Source organism: Xenopus laevis, chromosome 4S (assembly GCF_017654675.1).
Source record: "Xenopus laevis strain J_2021 chromosome 4S, Xenopus_laevis_v10.1, whole genome shotgun sequence".
In the NCBI taxonomy this organism is placed as follows: Eukaryota; Metazoa; Chordata; class Amphibia; order Anura; family Pipidae; genus Xenopus; species Xenopus laevis.
In genome coordinates this window covers 16,296,218-16,316,702 of record NC_054378.1, presented here as the reverse complement: position 1 = coordinate 16,316,702, position 20,485 = coordinate 16,296,218, and the positions used below count along the sequence as shown (strand labels likewise).

Here is a 20,485-nt window from a genome sequence, read left to right as displayed (position 1 = left end):
TTGCTGCTTTCCATAGCCATTACATTTACACAGAAAATGTGGAATAAATGTATAGTTGGAAGAAGCTTCGAATTACAAAGGTTTTTGCCCCACTTGTAAATGACCTCTATATTCCCCTTTATATTCGGAAACAATATCCTTTTTTGGCAGTTGATCCCCCCTTTAAGCCTGGAAGTTAAGTGTCATTCATTTGATTCACAATAGACCCTGATTCAAATCAAAGGCTCCCGGTGCTGAGCTCTGCGACAGTTCCTCAAATTGCACTCATTATATCCCAAGTGGCTTTAAAAAACACAGAGAGAAAGAGAAAAAGCCAAAGCTGGGCTTATTTCATGTGAAATTAGACTAAAACATCCAAAAGTCCTTCACCTCAATAAAAAACCCAAAAAGAGTATTTCAATGTGCAGCGAATGCATCGAGGTATTCGTAATCGGAAATGTGCTCAAAGTCTGCCAACAATTTATTGGTTTCTATAGCGCCAACATATGCCATAGAGCTTCAGAGACATTATATTTCAGTCCCTGTACCAGGGACACTATGGGCACCCTGCCTGTATGTTTTTGGGAAAACTGGCTGGGATCAAACCCAGGACCCCAGCACTGCACTGCAGAAGCCCATTTATTATCACTAGGGTAGAAGTCTCCAAACTGTGGGTCTGGCCCCTCTAGAGGTTACTGCAAATAGTGAATTGGGAGAGTGGAGCATGGATATTACTCATATAAAAGACTTGGGTGAATGGTAATCGGGTTTTCAGACTTTGTGGGTTCAGGCCTCCTTTTTATTTGGGCCCCTAACAATACTTAGAATGACATTTTAATTCAGCATTTTTTGGGTGTAGTTCCCCTTTAAAGAGATACCCAATAAAGCTGTTTTCTCAACAACTGCACAAAGTTATGTGACCTGCCGACAGCTGAGGGCTGAGAATTCCCAACAAATAGGCTATTTCTGAGCAACATTTGCTGTTTGTGTTCAGCAGCATCAACATTAAGTTGAAAACACTCTCCTGCTTCTGAAGATGCACATTCTATACTGTTATTGGTATTTCTATGCACTAAGCACAATTCGGCAGGAACAGCCCCTAAGTTTGCTCATAGCGTGTACAGAGAGATCCCATAAAACTATGGCAGCATAGGTATTCCCCTATACTAAGCACAATTCAGCAGGAACAGCCCCCTAAGTTTGCTCATAGCCTGTACAGAGAGATCCCATAAAACTATGGCAGCATAGGTATTCCCCTATACTAAGCACAATTCAGCAGGAACAGCCCCCTAAGTTTGCTCATAGCCTGTACAGAGAGATCCCATAAAACTATGGCAGCATAGGTATTCCCGTATACTAAGCACAATTCAGCAGGAACAGCCCCTAAGTTTGCTCATAGTCTGTACAGAGAGATACCATAAAATGATGGCAGCATAGGTATTCCCCTGTACTAAGCACAATTCAGCAGGAACAGCCCCTTATGTTTACATATAGCCTGTACAGAGAGATACTATTAAACTATAGCAGAATAGGTATTCCCCTGTACTAAGCACAATTCTGCAGTAACAGCCCCTAAGTTTGCTGGCAGTATATAAACATATATACAGTTAGGGTTGCCACCTTGTCTGGAAAAAAAATACCGGCCTTCCTATATATTTATCTTTTTCCCTAATAATAACATTGGGATCAACCATCATTTTTACTGGCCATGCCGGAAAAATACCGGCCAGGTGGCAACCCTATATACAGTATATGTATAAGGCACTGAGATCTAGAAGTAGAATTGTTTTGAGTCAGTTGTGAGCGGTGAAGCAACTCCCCTTTGGGACACACAAAGCTCCAGCAGAAATGTTTTGGCTCTGGGCTCTAATAACTGTCGTAATTATTTGTGCGAGACCAAGAAGCCATAAAGGCTTTATAAATATTCACTAGTCCTACATTCCCCTTAATTAACGTCGCTTTGATGCTTTAGTGAGATGTGAAATTGTAATAACTGAGACTCCCCCATGGATGCTGTCACTCGACTTAATACGCCGGGGATATTGTGGATACAAATATTGGAACAGGAGCACAAAAAGGCCAGAATGTGAAGAACATACAGGACAGGGAGGAATTAGGGCAGAATTTGCTCTGTGTTGCAGAAGCCCTCGGGGGCCGGCTTACTCTGTAACGCCACCCACCTCTATTATGACTTCACCAGGGAGCAGCTCTACGCTGGCCATAGTTACATTAGTGCAGTGCTACAATGATACTATAAGGTACAACCTGCTTCCACTTGTGAGTTGTGTGACCAAAGAGAAAGTGATGAGCCCTGGCAATGAAGTTAATATGGGGCCCTAATTTAAAGAGGGGTGTTAATAAACACGAACATTGGTAAGGGTGGTTAGAATAAAGATTGTGATGGCGGAAACAATTAATTCTAGATAGGGTTGGAAGACTTATAACCACCAGCAAACCTGGATATAATAATGATCCCCAAAAACTGGGGGGCTGTTCTGGATTGTTGGCCTATTGTAGTGGAGCCAAACAGAGGCCCATAAAGGGTTTCTAGAGCAAAATCAAAAAAAATGTAAGGTCCCCTCCACTGCTCAAATATGCAAATTAACCCCCAACCCCTGCACTTGGACACACTAAGCCATCCCTTCTGAAAATGTTTACTGGGCACCCTTTGCCTCTTAGGCCTCTGCAGTCAGGGTGACCATCAAGAATCATGGGGTCCCCTATTACTAAGTTAACAGCTACCCCAATTAATAGCCCATTGGTCAACAGGGTCCCCTGGAGGTTGGGCCCTGTCAGTGAAGAATAAATGACCCTGGAATTATGCAAAAACTCACCAGGTTCCCAGAAGCCCATTCCAAAAAATGAAACCAACACAAATCACACTTTTGCGTCCCTAGGGCCCCCCTCTGCCATGAGGCATCTGACAAAAGAAACCCTTGTACCCCCTGTATGCAGTCAAAGAATCTCCCCCCCCCCTGCAGCCAAATAAAAGGAATGTTCCAGAGCTTCAAAGAAATGCGCATCTCAGCCTGATCTTTATGCATGTATCTATATACAGGAGCAATCTGATTTGCATGAAGGCCTCATTAAGCCCCTTTAATTGGTTCTAGCCTGTCCCAGAGTCACGGTCTCTTTTGCAAGAGGGGCCTCCGGGCCCTGTGATGTCTCCGGCACCAGCACAAGTGATATTTACATTCTTGGCACACGCTGCTATTTTGGTATCAAGTTCATTAGCGATACTAACGGCAGATCCCTGTGAGGTCATTGCTGCTTCTCACTTAAAAGAACAATCATCATCATTTGTTTATGTGGTGCTAACAAGTCATTGGAATTGTCGCTCTCTGTGTCTTTATCTATCCCTTGGGCACAATGGTATTCCAACCCATCAGGCACAGCTGGTGCCACCCACTAGAGCAGTAAATCATTGGCCTGAACCTGCCTGACATGGGCCTGTCCATGCAGTACTCGTTCTATGGTTATTTGCCCATACAGAGAAAGGAAGGAGGGGCATAATCTGACAAATGGTGCTACAGTTGCCTTAAAACATCATAAGGCAAGAAAAAATTCAAAGCCGAGGAAGAAGGCACAATACGCGGGGCAAAGGTAAACCTCCTTCCAAATACAATAATCAATTGTATTTGATTATTATAAAGGGCCCAGAAAACTAAATAACATTTCCTGCTCTGCTATGGAATTCCAGTAATTATATAGGGGTCACAGAACTGGGAAATGTGCTTCCCTAACAGCTGATACTGTTTCAGATATCCTGCCTCCCACTCGTGTAAGAACATTGTACGATTTGCTGAATGCTCACCTACCTGTGCCTCAGTAATTCAGTTCTATGCCCAGTGCTGGGTATCATTACAGGGGTACAATACGAGCAGTGTCGGACTGGGACACCAGGGGCCCACCCAAAAATACGACTTCCATCAGGAATCAAAAATCCCTAGTCTAAAAATCTTAGACTAGGGGCCCACCAAAAGACCTTAGATCAGGGGCCCACTCTCAGTACTATTATAATTCCTCTCCTTACTCAACCTCTATTCTGCTAGTCTCTTTACTTTACATACTATAATCTCTTATTCAATCTATTTAGTCTCTTTGTTCTCATAGAAATAGGGAATGGCCATGAAATAGGACAAATGTTTTGAAGCAGGAGGGCCCACTGACACCTGGGCCCATCGGGAGTTTTCCTGGTATCCCTGTGGGCCAGTCCGACACTGAATACGAGTTTAAGGATAATATATGGTGTTTTTACACAAATAGATACAGAAATGTCTTTAGGAGGGGTTCAACTTGCATCTTCAGGCATTCCTGCAGCCCAGTGCTCCTCATATCAGTCACAGCAAAGTTACAGATATAGGTGTAAAAGGCATAATTTCAAGACTATCTAGGGCAGCAAATATGTTTCCACTCCAACTGGGCTTCAAGCTCGGCTATGAGGTCTATCTAGGAGGGAAAACTTGCTCTCAACCTAACTGGCATTTAGGTTCAGCCAACCATTCCTTCAGTTCTCCCCCATAGTCTGGAAACAACAAAATATGGGGCAACTGCAGAGCAATAGTTATAGTGAGGAAAATACAGCAGAAAAAGATGGAGATTTATAAAGCAAGATGAAGATATTAGGACCAGAAGGAGATAGTAGGATAATATGTACATTAGAGACAGATGGAGACAGCAGGGTAAAATTTATATAGTATGGTTAGATGGGGATAGTAGAGCCTCAAGACAGAAAGTAGCTGAAGTTGTAGATAGAAGAGCAAGGTGGAGACAGAAGGATACAATGGAGACAGTAGGACAAGCTGGAGATAAAAGGGCTAGAGGAGACAGAAGGACAAGCTGGAAACACTGGGGATGGATGGAGACAAGGCAACTGGGTGAAACTAGGACAAGATAGAGACACTAGGATAAAATAGAAACAGACAGGATGGAGATAGTAGGGCAAGATGGAGACAGTAGGGCAAGATGGAGACAGTAGGGCAAGATGGAAGCTGTAGGGCAGGGATCCCCAACCTTTTGAACCTGTGAGCAACATTCAGCTGTAAAAGGAGTTGGGGAGCAACACTAACATGAAAAATTTTCTTGGGGTGCCAAATTGGTCATTTGGCAGCCCATATGTGGATTGTCAACCTACATTGAGGCTCTGTTTGGCAGTGTACCTGGTTTTTATACAACCAAAACTTGCCTCCAAGCCTGGAATTCAAAAATAAGCTCCTGATTTATGGCCATTGAGAGCAACATCCAAGAGGGTTGGAGAGCAACAAGTTGCTCACAAGCTACTGGTTGGGGATCACTGCTGTAGGGCAAGATGGAGACAGTAGGAGAAAAAGATGGAGACACTATGACAAGTTGGAGACTTGGCAATTGGGTGACACTGGGACAAGTTTGAGACAGAAAGGCAAGATGGAGACACTAGGACAGGGGTGCCCAAACTTTTTGCAACGAGGGCCAGATTCTGTGAGGTGAAAATGTGTGGGGGCCGACAATTCAGCCCGACAGTCTTTGAACCCTTAACATTAAATTACTTATATGTCTGTTATAGTTGTGTGTTTTAAAACCAGAAATAAACATCTTTAAAAAATTTTTTACAGGAATCAAGTAGCCGTAGCAGTAATATTTGAGCACATTAGTGAAATTATCTGCTATTGGTCTTTACTGCTGCCTGTGTGCTGAAGGTGTTAGCAATAGACATGTACTGGCACATAGTGATGCCATACGTCTTTAGTTTACTGTACTGGCACATCAGTACATCTATTGACACCTTCAGCCCTAAAGAAGTATGTGAGAGCGGTGCATCGCTATGTGCCAGTACAGTAAACTATTGCCAACACCTTCAGCACACAGGCAGCAGCATAGACCAATAGCAGATCATTTCACTAATGTGCCCAAATATTACTGCTATGGGATTCTTGTTCACACTGTGCTGGGGGGTCTCATTATTATTTCATGACGGAGTCTGAGGGCCGGCGTCAATTTGAAAACGGGCCACAATTGCAGGGACAGCAGGGTACAATAGAGACAGTGGGGTACAATAGAGACAGCAGGGTACAATAGAGACAGTGGGGTACAATAGAGACAGCAGGTACAATAGAGACAGTGGGGTACAATAGAGACAGTGGGGTACAATAGAGACAGCAGGGTACAATAGAGACAGTGGGGTACAATAGAGAGTAGGAAAAGAAGGTGGAGACAGTAGCACTTTACATCAGTGTTGCCTAACCTGATACTCGTTAGCTCTTGTTGAAGTACAACTCCCAGGACCCACTCACAGCCGAAGGTTTCCTTACTTTATATAAATACTAGGGCACCAATAACAGAGGCTGGGCCCTGCCACAAACAAAACATGCCCGTGCTACTTTCCCTTTACGCTGCCCTGTTGCATTTGAGCAAACTATTTGGACTAACAGACCCCTCCTGTCCACCCCCTCCTCCTACCCCTTCTTGTTCTTGGCTGGGTCACAAGCTGTTGAAAGCTGGTTCTTGGCTCAGTCTTTTCTCTGATCAAATGTAATTGTGTTAGTGTCTTGCTGCTCCGTGCAACTGCCTTGTGAGATCCATTTTGCTAATAAGATTTTAATATACGGATGCATCTTTAGCCTGACACAGCCCATTAAATAACAATGCATGAGGGATCCACCTGCCCAGAAATGATTAACAGCGCCGGTTAATAGACAATTATTTCTTTAAGGCAATGATTTTTTATAAGCTGCAGATGAATATACATCTAAGCAGCTCTGCCATGGGTCTTTCTATTTTGCCTCTTCCCAAATCAAATATAAAATGTCATATAGATGCTCAGGTCAGTGACCTCAAGAAATCAGAGAATATTATCTCTCTTGCATCCTCCATCCTGGCATTCAAACGAATGTATAGTTGCTATGATCAATGAAAATGGAAACCTGACATAAGTCGCTTTTCCACAGACACACTCCCTTCCCAGAGACTATTATCTCACTGTTACTATAGGCACCATCTCTCCCTACTATACCTGCTATCCCACAGTCACAGTCCCTTCCCAGAGACTATTATCCACTGTTACTATAGACACCATCTCTCCCTACTATACCCGCTATCCCACAGTCACACTCCCTTCCCAGAGACTATTATCCACTGTTACTATAGGCACCATCTCTCCCTACTATACCTGCTATCCCACAGTCACACTCCCTTCCCAGAGACTATTATCCCACTGTTACTATAGACACCATCTCTCCCTACTATACCTGCTATCCCACAGTCACAGTCCCTTCCCAGAGACTATTATCCCACTGTTACTATAGGCACCATCTCTCCCTACTATACCTGCTATCCCACAGCCACACTCCCTTCCTACAATACACTGGTTTAGTAGATGCTGCATTGCTCATTGCAAATCAAGAGTTAGGGTCGGGAGTAGGTATGTGTGGGTTCCAAGTACAGGCGCCTGTGCTTTGACTCCCTAAAGAGTTACTTCTCTCTCTATCTCTCTCTGTCTCTCTCTCTGACTTCACACAGGGAATGGAATGCCTCGTCTGTGTTTCCTACTGAGCCGAAAAATAAACCCCAGGGAGCCTCACACGAGTTGAAAGAAAGCAAACCTGTCTATCAACGAGAAGGCTGTGCATAATAATGGGATGTAGGTTCCGCAGAGAGGAAAAAGGATACGTCCCTGGCCAGAGTGGAGCCTTAGGACTCCAGCTATTTTTTACTCTGCCACCTGCAACCGCCAGCTGATCTGTCAGACGTAAATCACTTTCTAATTAATGGCCCTAGCTGAGGGTATAATCTCATTATTATGAGTTGGTCACAGACTGGCTTATGCCAAATGGGCTTCTCCCTGCAGCTACTGAGCGACTGCCAAATCTACTCTGCAACCTGTGGCTCTGCAGCTGTCACTGAACTAATACTCCCAACAACAGCCAAGAGCTGAAGCTTCTGAAGCTGAGAAAGATGAGATCAATCTTATCAGCTAAGCAGCCATTATGTCTGAATGTCACCCCAATTCAATTTCTGTGTGAAATTGGGTGGCAAAGTTTCACAAACCTTGGCCAAGACAGGGAGAGGTTCACCTGTTTGACAAGGCCATCAAACAAGTAGATCTGTGCCTGCTTTGACCACCCACGTGATGAACCAAATCAGGCTCTACGGAGAAGGGTTTCCCATCATTAACCTGCTTTTTATGTCTTTAGACAGTGGGAGAGAACCCACCCAAATCCTTGGAGAACATTCACACTCCTCAAAAAGGAGGGGGTCTCTGATTAAAACAGAAATCAGGAAGATAAACCTCCTTATATAAAACAGAGCTAAGCTGTTTGTGTTCCCATTGGACTATTTATACGTGCGCTGCAGACCAGGCCCCATAACAGAATTCTTCCTATGGGGGGGGGCCCTCCAGTCACAGGGTGGGCAGTTGGAATGTTTTATCTCTGCACAGGCAGCAGCACAGAGGAAGCCCAGCAACAGGACGGCGCAGGGAACAAAGGCAACATTTCCTCTTCACTTCTCATCCCCATTCCAAACATTTTCAATTGCTTTTTACTGTTATTTCTATTTATTTTTATCGAAAGACGGCGGTTTATATACTCTGCACTGCTGGTTCTGACTCCTACAACAATGCAACTGTTACAAATAAGTCCCCGCTTGCGTTATGATTCTTTTTTTTCATATTTGTCATGCCATAAAAATCTAGCCTGGGTTTTACATTGTTTACATGAAACGAACAATGAAATGTAAGGTGAACTCCCTGTTAAGACTGCGAATGACCCGACTACTGATGGAATGAAATTCTTCTGCTTTTAGTCATCAGCAGTTGAAGCCCCCATGTTGCTCTGGACAATGTATACAGTTTAGGAGGGTTTATAAAGCACCGGGAAGATTTGTGGCTCCATTAGGGGGACCTATTTGTACAGGAGGATTATGGGGTTAAAGGGGTGGTTCACCTTTACATTAAATTTTAGTATGTTATAGAATGGCTAATTCTAAGCTACTTTTCAATTGGCCTTCATTTTTTCTTTTTTCTATAGTTTTTGAATAATTTGCCTTCTTCTTCTGACTCTTTTCTGCTTTCAAATGGGGGTCACTGACCCCATCTGAAAAGACAAATGCTCTATAAGGCTGTAAATTTATTGTCATTGCTGCTTTTTATTACTCATCTTTCTATTCAGGCTTCCCCTATTTATATCTTTATATCCCAGCCGCTCATTAAAATAAGTGCATGGTTGCTAGAGTAATTTGGACCCTAGCAATCAGATTGCTGAAATGGAAAACTGGAGAGCTGCTAAATAAAAAGCTGAATAAGTAAAAAAAAACAAATCATAACAAATTAAAACCAACTGTAAATTGTCTCTGAATATCACTCCCTATATCACCCTACGTGTTTCGGTGAACAACCCCTTTAAGGCTCAGCTCCATGTGTGGAATGGAGGAAGAAGAACTGTGTCTTTGGGGTCCCACTATATGTTCATTGGAGTTAACAGAGATACAAGAAGAAAAACATTTTGGGATTGCCATTGAGTTACATGAGCTAAGGTTACTCAAAGTATGAGGAGTCACATGTTTATGTTACAGTAACCAGTATGGCAGCTCACACAGATGTCATAGCTAGTAATACTAGCCTAGTTACCACATTCTTCCAGGACTGGTCCCTGATTTTGTCCCTGTCTATGCACGAACGAGAAAGGCTTAGAATTCTTTGATTTATTTTACTGATGTCTGATAGAACTTAAGGTGTTTCCTTCCCAGAGCTAAAGGTCAGCTGAAATACTTCCCCCCCTTCCTGCTTTATCTTTCACAACAGGGTTTGACACTTGACCAGGAAGTGTGGGGTGCAAAACAAAATTCCCTTTCTACCTTGCGTTGACAGCGATGAAGCTGTCACGACTTTCCTTTTCTATCACAGCATCTAAATCAGTAGTACCCAAAGTTACTGTGGGGCTGTTTTCCCTGGTATGGGGGGGGGGGGTAGCCTGAATGAATTCTAGTGGAACCGGAGAGCTTATTACTGTCTTGGATGCAACTGCCTCTCTATCTAGCTCTACTGACCTCATCTTGTCCTACTATCACCATCTTGCCCTTCTGTCTCCATCTTGCCCTACTGTCTCTATCTTGCCCTACTATCTCCTTTTGCTCTACTGACCCCATCTTGTCCTACTATCTCCATCTTGCCCTACTGTCTCCATCTTGCCCAACTATCTCCATCTTGCCCTACTGTACCATCTTGCCCTACTATTTACATCTTGCCCTAATATCTCTATCTAGCCCTACTGTCCAAATCTTGCTCGACTATCTCCATCATGCCCTACTGACCCCATCTTACCCTACTATCTCCATATTGCTTTACTCACTCCATCTGGCCCTTCTATCTCCATCTTGCCCTGCTGTCCCAATCTTGCTCTAGTCTCCATCTGGCCCTACTATCTCCATCTTGCCCTACTGTCCCCATCTTGCCCTACTATCTGCATCTTGCCCTACTATCTCCATCTTGCCCTACTGTCCCCATCTTGCCCTACTGTCTCCATCTTTCTCTACTGTCTCCATCTTGCCCTACTGTCCCCATCTTGCCCTACTGTCTCCATCTTTCCCTACTTTCTCCATCTTGCTCTACTGTCTCCATCTGGCCCTACTATTTCCATCTTGCCCTACTGTCCCCATCTTGCCCTATTGTCTCCATACTATCCTACTTTCAGCATCTTGTCCTACCATTTCCATATTGCTCTTCTGTCCCCATCTTGCCCTACTGTCTCCATACTATTTCTCCATCTTGTCCTACAGTTTCCATATTGCTCTACTGTCCCCATCTTGCCCTACTTTCTCCTTCTTGTCCTACTGTCTTCTACTATAGAATGCTCTCCACATAAAGAATGGCAGCCTTTTGGATGCTTGGAAGATACTTATTGATGTCTATGCATCAGCCACTGTAAATATACAGGTACCAATATCCGGGGCTGAATCTCAGGTCCAACATTTCGTCACTTTGCCTCTGGGAAAAGCTGTAAGTGGTGTCTCGGTTACAAAGGCACAAGCCAAACTGACGGAAATGTAACAGCCAGGAGGCAACAGGGGGCGAGTGACAGCAGTGAGTGATGGGATTATTATAAGGCAATTAAGTATTTTCATCTTCCCTTTTACTAGGATTTTAGAGGCTGTCAGGCCCAGGCTGGTTCTGAATAATCCTCTGCACACTCAGCATCTGGAATATATGGAACTGCTAAGCAAGTGACACAACCGTCAGCGGCCAATCTCAGCAAAGAAATGGTTTTAAAGGAGAGCAAAAGCTTGGTTTAATATGTTTGTAAGAGTACATGGGGGTCTTGTACAGATCCAATATACACCAGCCAGCTGCTATACCTGTTTCCAAGTAAAGCAGCTCTCTCCAACCAAAGATTTTTTCATGGTCTCTGTAATGTACCCCTACTGTAAATAAGGATATTAGAAGAATTCTGTGACCATATAAAGGCACAAGGCTGCAGGCTGAGTTATACAGGGAACTCTGAGTATCACTCATGTATTATAAGGTATAATGTACCCCCTACTGTCAATGATAAGGATATTAGAAATCACTGAGGGGTTCGGTGACCATATAAAGGCACAAGGCTGCAGGCTGAGTTATACAGGTAACACTAGTGCATTATTAATGCCAAGTAAGCAAGATGCTACAAAGTAACTACTAATGATCTCTCAACAGATTTACTTTCCCCTTAGTGCACCTGTCACCTGCCTATAAGTCATTCTTAATGCTCCCATAGGTGCTATATATTAGCATGGATATAGTGAGCACAACAAGCCATAAAAAGCTATCACTGGTGCCACAATAATGATGCAATTCCCAGAGGTCTCTGCAATTTTGACAACAAGACTCAAAATATGTCAACTAACTCAGGCAAGCATATCAGCCCCGATCTGTGACTCTGAAAGCTGAAAGCTCTATTAAAAGGATAGCAAGAACCTTGGCCATAACGCAGGGCAGGACTGCTGCTTACAATGGGGATCAGATAGAATCTGTGCAGCCACTGGAACAGAATGCTCTGTTATACAGATAGCTAGAATCTCAGTCATAAAGCAGGACAGGACTGCTGCTTCCAATGGGGATCAGATAGGATGTGTGCAGCCACTGGGACAGAATGCTCTGTTATACAGATAACTAGAATCTCAGCCATAAAGCAGGACAGGACTGCTGCTTCCAATGGGGATCAGATAGGATCTGTGCAGCCACTGGGACAGAATGCTCTGTTATACAGAGAGCTAGAATTTCAGCCATAAAGCAGAGCCGGACAGCTGCTTTATGACTGAAAGGAAGGGGAACAAATGATTACATATCCCCAATGCCTTATTATGTTGATGTCCCTTTAATCATTAAATGCAGCAGGTGCTCAGGGGGATCTATAAACAACCAGTAATATTTCTCCAGATCTGTGGCCGGATGCAAATTGCACAAAATACCATTTATTATCAGATCAGAATATATTTATTGTCACTTAACGTGCTTTCATTTTTCATGACTATAAATCCCTGTGACAGTGGGACTGTTGCTCTGGGGGCAAATGCACAGTGTGTATGTGTGAGTGCAGATAATACACTGGGTGCTGTGAGCGGCTGAGCTGCGGGCACTGGGTGACAGGCTGATTTACACTGGCAATTGTAAGCACTGCGAGGGGGTTCATTATGATGGAGGGAAGAAGCGAGAGCTCTGGGCTGTGTTCTGAAATTTAAATGGAACTAACAGGGAAAACAATTTCCATTGTTCTGCAGAGCCAGGAGGCAAAGAAGTAGCGCGTCTCCATTCTAACACATGCGAGTGCTCCATCACATGCTCCGCTGCTCTCATCCCACTGGCTACATAGAGTACAGAGGGGCCTGAAGCAGGTATCATACAGCAACATGTTATTAGTGTATCCAGATGCCTTTCATTGTAATGGAATAAAGAAGGTAAAGACACCAAGGTCTGTGACACAGCACTGATATAAACATGTCTTTCGCAAAAGCATAATGTAGCAGAATAATATCCAAGGTCAACTTATATGGGTCAATAATCAATATTAATCATTCACGTGCGTCATATGGATTACTCTTGATTCTACAGAGACCTGCATGGAATTAACCTGGTGGACCCACACCTAACCCACCAACTCATGACCAACACTCAAACCACTAACTCAAGAACAAACCCATTGCCAACTCATTAACAAAATTCAGTTCACAAATTCACAACCGACACCCAATCCACCAACTCATGACTAACACTCAGCCCTCCAACCCCTTTACCAACACTTAACCCACTGACTCACATCCAACACCCAATCCACAAACTCATGACCAACACTCAACCCACCAATATACAACCCACCTACATTAATTAACAATAAACACAAAACATCTCATGACCAACACTCAACCCACCAACTCCTGGCCAACCCCAACCCACTGATTGATGACAACCATCAACCCGCCAACTCAAGCCCAAACCCACCAACTCATTACCAGCACTTCTGTCCTGCACATGTGCAGAGGAGAGGGGTTCCTGGACCATATAAACACTTGGGGGCTGCACCCACGAATAGCAATTTTAAATGTGAAGGGATCTTGATCTTATATTCTGGTAATTTATGATCTCACAGTTCCAATATTTTGTTTACCTTTCTCAGAGACCCATAGGATGAAAGTTAGCTATTATGTTTTCTCATGTCACCAAACTGATATGGGAGACAGAAACCTGCAGATGATACCGGCTCTATCTGATCAGTATTTATTGACTGCTTCAACACTGTGAAATCACCATCAAACATATAAACACAGGAAACTTTCATTGGTCATGAGCAGAGATAGAGCGAGGATATCCTGCCTATAGTCCGACACACTAGTGGGGACCCAAACTGAAATGAGGTTTAGGTCACACAGGAAATGGGAGACAGTCAATAACTGGGACTGTACCATAAAACTATGGCAACATAGGCACAATTCAGCAGGAACTCTACCGAGAGATCCCATAAAACTATAGCAGCATAGGTATTCCACTGTACTAAGCACAATTCAGCAGGAACAGCCCCCTAAGGCTAAGGCCACACTAGGCGAGAGCGCCGCGATTTGACTCGCGGCGACTTTTCACCGCGACTTTTAAGCCGCAATCGCTGGGGAAACTTTTGCGCTGGCGTCTATGGGGAATCGCGAAAAATCGCCAGCGTAAAAACACACGCGGCGATCTTTTCTCTACTGTCGCTCGAAATTGCCTCGCTAGGCGATTTCGAGCGACAATAGAAAAAAGATCGCCGCGTGTGTTTTGCGGCTTAAAAGTCGCGGCGAAAAGTCGCCGCGAGTCAAATCGCGGCGCTATCGCCTAGTGTGGCCTTAGCCTAAGTTTGCTCATAGCATGTACAGAGAGATACCATAAAACTATGGCAACATAGGCACAATTCAGCAGGAACAGCACCTAAATTTGCTCATAGCCTCTACCGAGAGATCCCATAAAATTATAGCAGCATAGGCATTCTTCTGTACTAAGCACAATTCAGCAAGAACAGTCCCCTAAATTTGCTCATAGCCTGTACAGAGAAAGCCCTTAAAACTATGGCAGCATAGGTATTCCCCTGTACTAAGCACAATTGAGCAGGAACAGCCACTTAAGTTTGCTCATAGCCATTACAGAGAGATATCTTGGAAAAGATTCTGCTTGGTCCCATACTTTACATAAAATAGAACTGTCCATTGTCCAAGCAATGAAGCCTCAGCTGTCGTTCCACTACAAATTACTGACAGCCTATGGGAGGGGTGTATAATTTGGGCTTTAAGTAAAAACAGAAGGTCTATGTTTGTGATATACATTAAATGCAGTTTTATCACTATCAATTCCCAGTCTCTAGAATAACAATTGCCCTGCGGTTGCTGCAGCCAAATGACCCTAGCAACCAGGTAATTGCTGGATGTCAGAATGGAAGATCAGTAGAGACCCTGAGTAAGCAGATTTGCAATTGAGAATCACAATAACACAAAACCATCACAGCTGATTTGTCCTTTGGTTACTGGGGTCCGCAACCCCCTCTGACAACCAGACAGTATTTTCAGCTATAAATAGGCAGTTTTGGAAGGTGAATAATTCAAAAAATAAACAAAATAAATAATGAAGACCAACTGAAAATGTGCACAGCACAGGTCCATCTATAACATACTAAAAGTGATACTCAAAATATATTGCAGCATGTTGGGTAATGAACAGATCAAGCAAATGTAGCCTAATAGAATCTTATCTCTGCCGGACATGTATAGCAAGGTGTTCTGTTGTTGGGCTCCATCTCTGTGACCCACAGTACAGCTACATTATTTGGCAGGCAGGCCAGCAGTGCACAGGTTAAGAGGGTCCCAGCAGCTTGAGCCAAAACAGACTGGAGAAAGCAGATAAGAGTAGAGGAAACAGCAGATCTGCATTAGTCTCTTATGTCCAACACTGTCTGTGCCTTGTTCCAGGATAAATCAGCATTAACTCATTACATTAACTCACTGCCGCCTGCCTGGCTTCTCCCTAACAGAACATTCTGTGTACAAATAACACTGCCTGGGGGGGCCTGGAAAGGACCCATGTTCTTGGGAAAAAAAACAGAAATTAAAGGGGATATATACCCATGTATATAAAAACTGTTGCCTAATGTAATTTCAGAAGTCAGAACCAGCAGTGCTGAGAAAGAATGAATTCTCAGAAGCTCATCACTCAGCTATTTCCCCAGGGTCCCAACAAGGAGAAAGATACATAGTCAACCCGCCCTGCTGCAGTTAATCCCATTTTACCCCCAATACATTACAGCTGATTTTTTAGGGTAATTTACAATATTAAAAGCAAAAGTGACAGCTCGCTGGTGAAAATCCAGCTCAATGGATTCTCCTTCCCTTCATTAAATGGCTTCTAATTCTCGAGTCAGAGTGTTATGGGATTAGGTATATTTAGCTACAGGGCGTCACAGGGGAGACTGCAGGAAACTCTTATTATTGGAAAACGTTGTTTTGTTCTGCAAAAGTACGAGCTGCAATCCAGGGGCCGCTGTCCCTTTCTCTGCACTGCTGCTTCTGACTTTAGAAACAAAGTCGCAGAAGTCCTACCTACATTGTTTCAGAAGTCAGAACCACCAGGGCAGAGATCATACATATGCCAATGTGTCCTGGGTGCCCCCAAAAGAGTTTTTGTTTACCCCTGAACGATTTTTATCTTTGAGTGTGATACAAATTGTTACTAAGTGGGATTAGGCTACTGATATTTATTCACAAGCTCATCTGTCACAATCTTGTGCTTTGTGCTCATGACAATACCAACACGCTGACACTGGGGGGGAGGTTATCAGTGTGATAAGATACACACACAGCCCTGTGATATCCCTGCCTGGCCTCCCCCGCCCCCAGTGTTGAGTGGTTGTGACTATCTGTACAACTTTACCATACAAGGGGCTTTCATTGCTCCCCGCCTGGCTGAACTTCACACTGATTCTAACAGAGGGGTGTTCAGTGCAGCCCAACTACATACGCCACCGCACACACACACACAAAAATTAATTGTAATGGAAGGCTTTGGAGAGGCTGCAGCAGCTGGACTTTACTGCAACAGTTGCACATACCTGCAACTTCAATGCAACATAACCAGTGGCAGAACAAAAGCGGCAACAAGTGGCAGAAAAGAAATTGCAGCCACTGGCATATTGTCGAGAATGGCACTGGGCATTGATCAGCTGGGTGCCAACATCTTGGTCATTAATAGAGTGAGTGAGTGGCACTGGGCCTGGCTGTGCGTATCAGACAATGTGAGTCTGACAGGTGGCGCATGACAGTTGGTGCTGCACAGACAGGGAAGAGCAAACTTTGTAGGGTCAAGACCTTTGCTTCTCTCACAGTTGCCCATAATGCCACCCTATTGGTACTACTCACTCACAGCCCTATAAATATATGCATGCCAACTCAAATAGGCAGTGTCAGACTGGGACACCAGGGGCCCACCCAAAAACCTTAGACCAGGGGCCACTCTCAGTACTATTATTCGTCATTTTCTCAATCAACCTCTATTCTCCTAGTCTGTTTTCTTTACATACTATAATAAATTATTACATGTATTAAGCCTCTTTGTTCTCATAAAAAAAATGAATGGCCATGAAATTGGCCAAAAGTTTAGCAGCATGAGGGGCCACTGACACCTTGGCCCACTGGGAGTTTTCCTGGTATCCCGGTGGGCCAGTCCGACACTGTAAATAGGCACTGAAGGGCAGGAGAGGCCATGTAATGTGCTGCTGGGTCTAAAGATTCCTGTTTTGTTTCTTCTGTGTGCTGCTGGCTGTAATGTAACCCACCTAGCAGAGTTCCAGTTTGTGTAAGGTACCCACAAAGTGCAAAGTGGCACAGTAACCAGGCAAAGTAACAATGTGCAATGTACCTATATATCTTATAATTGCTATGTTGGCACCTAGCAGGGTAGCCCTGTACCCATCCAGTGGAGTGGCACTGTACATAGTGATCTAAATGGCTACCTAGTGTGCACAGTGTAATGGACTCATGTAGTGGCAATGTACCCATCATGCTGACTGGCACCCAGAGGAATGAGTGAGAGCGACTCTCTGAAGTTGGTGTAACTCCTGCAAGTGTCATGCCACCATCTAACAAAGTGGCACAGGGTGTTATGCACCCGCCCCTCTGGCATTCTTTAATGTAAATGTAGCCACATGTAGGTGATTGGCATTGTGTAATGTAATGTACCTACGTCTGACTGGCACTGCCCAGCTAACTGCCTGACACTCTAGTTAGGATCTGGCAGCAGCCGGTGTAACAAGTAGGAACCACAGAGTAACTCACCTTGAGGTGCGATGTAAAGGCGGTGCCACTGCCAGGCTGCTGAGAGCTAGATCAGAGGGTGCCAGTCACGTGCTGCTCCCAACTCCTCTCCGCGCAACTGGCACCGCTAGTCCTGGCACAGAGGAATGTGAACGAACCCGCTGGGCACTAATTTCTTTGCTTTTCTTCCTAGTGCCCAAAATCCTTCTCTCCCGGTACCCAACGTCCCTCTGACCCAGAGCTGCGCTCTCTGCCTCTCACTCCCCGGCTTTGGCTCTAACACAAGCGGCAAATGAACAGGAGGAGGAACCGGACACTTCACTCCGCCCCCAGCTCTGTCTGTCACTTTCCTACCAGCCTGCCTGACACTTTGACTCTCACTGCCAGCAGCTATATTCACTCTGTGCCCCTCACACTTAATACCCTGCCCACCTCTGTTCCCCCACTACTCTCCCAATCTCTGCCCATGTGCCAATCAACCCAACCTATCACTAGATCTCTAGCGCCAACTCACCCTGTCACTATGCCCCTACTGCCAACCCAGCCTGGAGATTTACCTCTAGCTGCAAACTCACCCTGTCAATGTGCCCCTTGCTGCCAACTCAACTCAATACTAATGCCCCTACTGCCAACCCAGCCTGTCACTACACCTATAGCTGCCAACCCAAAATGTTTCTGTGCCACTCAGCCTGTCACTGTGCCCCTTGCTGCCAAGCCAGCCAGTCACTTATGTCCCTTGCTGTCAGCCCAGCCTCACTGCCATCCAGATTCTCATTGAGCCCTTCCCTACCATCAAAACTTGTCACTATGCCATTCACTGCCAGGCTGTCAACTAAAAAAAACTGCAAGGGAATGTTTTTTATGGCCTATATTACTTGTTTGCACAAGAAACAGTATTTGTGCGTGTGCCCTCTCTGCAACCTAACCTGGCAAATGTCAGGGGGCTGCTCAGGGCCGGATTTACATAGTGGGCGCCCCTAGGCCCACTGCCGTTCGTCGCCCCTGTCCCCCCCCCCCTTTATTCATGCAAATTTTCATCATCTGGACTGGAGCAATGGGGATTGGTGCATGGGAAATTTAAAAAATGATTGTATCTCCAGCGCATCCCTAGTGTTTTTGAACCAATATGGGTGTGGTTGGGCAGCATGCCGCCCCCCTAAAATCCTGCCGCCCTAGGCCCGGGCCTTGGTGGCCTTTCCACAAATCCGGGCCTGGGGCTGCTGTAAGATGCCATAGCCACTCACTAAGTAGGTGGCTACTGGGGGGCTGTTTGGATCTCTGTGTACTTAAAATGCTAGGGCCTATACTGACTCCCAGTCCAGACCTGCCCTGGCTCACCAGGTCTGGACTGAGAATTGAAATAGGCCCTTTCATTTCAAGTACACACAGTGTCGGACTGGCCAGGTGGGACACCGGGGAAAAACCAGATGGGCCCTGACCCTCATGGGCCCCCCAGTCCGACCCTGGGTACCCAATCCACCCATACAGAGGCCCAAACAGCCCCCACCAGCCCCTAAATACTGACTTTCTATGGCACCTTATAGCAGCCCCTCTCGCATTTGCCAGAACCCCCAGCTCATTATCATTTCCCAACACTTTAGGAACAGTATGGTTTGGTGGATCCCTAGATGTATATATTGTATACTGAAGATATCTACCAGCTGTTGTAATGTCCTTATTGCCTTCCCTAAATCCTGCCCTGGAGCCAATCCATAAGGATCTCATACAAACTGAGCTGATCCATACACTATGGGCTTCATAGATAATATACTGCCATCTGTCACCTTGCTAACTGCCATGCAGCATCCACAGGCACAGCTTGTTCAGGTGCTGTGTTCCTTGGCAGATAGGGGAGCACAATGTTACTTTGCAATCCCCCCCCCCCACACTCACACAGGAAGTGGGGTGTGTAATAGAATCTTGCTTCCCCCTGACTGCTGGAAAAACACACTTAATATCAAATTTCCAAAGTTAAAGGGGTAATATAATTAATTTGGAAGTCATGTGTTTAAATGTCTGTCCCAGGATTCCCTAATGACGAGGACACAGGGTTATTCACATCCCTATAAATACATACAAAAAAAAATCAGTGTTGTGCTATAACTAATGCAGGACCAATAATTAGCATGATGCTCAATCTGTAGCATAATAATGTACCCCAAACTGTTGATACAGGGAGTTCCCAGGCACAAGTAGACGTTTGGGGGAGCTCACAAGGCTGCAAGTTGAGCCCCAAGGTAACAAGTGACTGCTTCACAAGAAAAAGCAAGGGGTGACTGAATCCTCTTTACAGTGAATACCAGAGCAATAGAATAGAATAACATTCCCTATGGAATTCTGGTCCTGCTTGTGAGTTATCTGATAGACAGTGCCTATTTATGAACTACAACTCCCAGCAGCCAACTGCTTCATGAATGGGACAGGTTGCTGCACTGCAGGTGGAAAGTTTCTTATTCTTCTCCTGGGTGCCCATAAATTTTCATCTTATTTACGGAGTCTTGTGAAAGGAGCGGGCAGCACAGACCTCCCCCTATCTTCAGGCATTAGCAAGAAAGGCCAAGTATTCTTTGTTGCCCTGGCAAACCTTCCCTGTTTTCACTTTTATTTTTCTTCCACGGTTTCCATGGTTACTGCAACTTTCATCTGAAACGTGTGCCCAAAGACATTTCTAAACAATCTCGAGGGGTTTCACAAACAAGGGCCCCTTGGTGGTCGGAGAGAAAAGACGCCCCCAGGA

At 44.8% G+C, this 20,485-nt stretch overlaps 1 protein-coding gene across 1 annotated transcript in view; it reads right to left on the bottom strand.

The window, feature by feature from the left end:
• tspan18.S (tetraspanin 18 S homeolog) overlaps window positions 1–18,005 on the bottom strand; it is a 53,060-nt gene extending 35,055 nt beyond the window's left edge. The window contains 1 exon segment of the mRNA NM_001089117.1: window positions 17,770–18,005. The gene's annotated coding sequence lies outside the window, so the exon portion shown is untranslated.
• Between the last annotated feature and the right edge of the window lie 2,480 nt (window positions 18,006–20,485).